The following is a 2,500-nucleotide window of genomic DNA, read 5'->3' on the forward strand; positions in this document are numbered from 1 at the left end:
TATATATATATTTATATCTATATATATATATATATATATATATATATATATATATATATATATATATATATATATATATATATATATAGCCTATATATATACACACAGTATATGAATCCTAGTAAGGCCTCAATAATTTGCAATCTAAATCCATCTTCATTACATCTTGATATACATTTTGATATGCAAGCATTACCACTCAAGTTCATAATGTATAAATATCTACCTAAAATGAATTACTAAAATATATTCAAATTATTAACAACTTACAACTATAACATATAGAAATTCATATAATAAATTTATCGCAAACTGGAAAATACTATAGAGAATTTAAATCCTTCAAGATCATTTCCCCCTCTTCAAATTAAATCCTTTTTTTCATGGAAATGAACAATCCACTTCAAAGTCAGCTTTGGAGTTCTCTAAACCTCAAACCAATTAACTTCGTTAACTGTTTTCCGTTGAACGAATTCTCCTAAAAGGGATTGTAGTTCTTCAACCATTGGCCAAGGGTCCTTTTACGAGATATCCGACACAAAGTCTCCAACTCTTTTTCCTGTTTCCGTTCCAACAATGTTTTGTTTTTTCAAATAGATTCTTTTAAAAGGCTTTTAAGGCCACTCAGGAATGGTTAAGGCCAGGGAGAGTGATATTGCCCTATTAAACAGGACAATGCGCTAGAGACTGTATATGTTTATATATATATATATATATATATATATATATATATATATATATATATATATATATATATATATATATATGGTCAGTGACCAAGCCTCCTCTCCACCCAAGCTAGGAGAAGGGAAGGCCAGGCAATGGCTGCTGATGACTCAGCAGATAGACGTACAGGCTCCCACGACCCTCCCATCTAATCATGTCCTGCCATTTAACTCCCAATATTCTTCTGGGGCTTTGTTCTCAAATCTACTAAATCATACCTAATTTCAATAGCTATTAATCATGAGTTTATTCCCCAAAAGATAAAAAAAAAAAAAATTCAAGAATTCTTAAGGATTATGAAATATTAGATGAAATAAATAGTATATAAAAGTTAGATCAATGAATGAATTTTAAATTTGACTACAATAGTATAAAGTTTTCATATTATTCATGAGAATTATTCTCATATCATTCATATTATTCATAGTATTCAAAGCAAATGCTATGTTTGAATGTGAAGCTGAACCTACCAATAAATTAGTTTTGAATCACAAAAAAAAAAAAAAAAATATCTTAAATTTAGATATGGCTGAAGATATAAACTTCTTCATATCCATTAATCATTAGGTGAACGTCACACTGGGGTTCGAGTTCCGCTCAAGCTCGTTAGTTTCTTTTGTCGCTGCAACCTTACCCTCCTTGTGAGCTAAGGATGGTGGGTTTGAGGGAACCTATAGGTCTATCTGCTGAGCCATCGGCTGCCATTGCCAGGCCCTCCTTGGTTTTAGCTTGGGTGGAGAGGGGGCCTGGTCACTGATCATATGTATATATGGTCAGTCTCTAGGGCATTGTCATGCTTGATACGACAATATCACTTTCCCTTGCCTCTGCCATTCATGACCAGCCTTTAAACTTTTAAAGAGCTCTATGAAGAGAGAGAAAGATACGTGTTCGCCTAGCATTCGCATGGCAGCAGATCGATCCTAGCCCATGAGTTTAAGCTGTTTACTGTAAAGGCCACTGCTGTGGCTAGGCTCCACAGTTGGGGGTTGGGCTTGCCCGGCTGACGTTCTGGTGAGTATCTATTCCGATGAAACTAGAACTGAAACCAGACACCTTTCACCTTTAAGTAAAATTTTTTCATATGTAGAAGCTAGAATACTTATACATACTTATACACTTAAAGATAAATGGTATATACATTATAAACGAACCTTCATACCATTCCAAAGCTATGTGATAGAATCGCATTACATATATATCTATTTGGAATATCTTAAATATACCCGAGAGAATATATTTATTAAAATGACGAGGAGAGTTAATGGTCCATTGCAGACGCTAAACACGACTATAATAACAAACAGGAAATGCGCCATGACCGTTCCAGCGAGTAAATAAATACTTTCGTTTCAATCTCTATAATTCGAAAGTAATCTTCCACGGACGATTTCTCTCTGTCGTTGAAATCATATAAATTGTTGGTCGCTTTGGTTTGCGTGCAGTGAGTGATGGAATTTGGTTGATGCAAAGTATATTGCTGTGAATATATGTGTATGTATATATATATATATATATATATATATATATATGTGTGTGTGTGTGTGTGTGTGTGTATATATGCCTATATATATACATATATATATATATATATATATATATATATATATATATATATATATACATATATATATATATATATATATATATATATATATATACTGTATATATATATACAGTATATATATAATATATATATATATATATATATATATATATATATATATATATACATACAGTATATATATATATATATATATATATATATACTGTA

This window comes from Palaemon carinicauda, chromosome 17, assembly GCF_036898095.1.
Source record: "Palaemon carinicauda isolate YSFRI2023 chromosome 17, ASM3689809v2, whole genome shotgun sequence".
Classification (NCBI taxonomy): domain Eukaryota; kingdom Metazoa; phylum Arthropoda; class Malacostraca; order Decapoda; family Palaemonidae; genus Palaemon; species Palaemon carinicauda.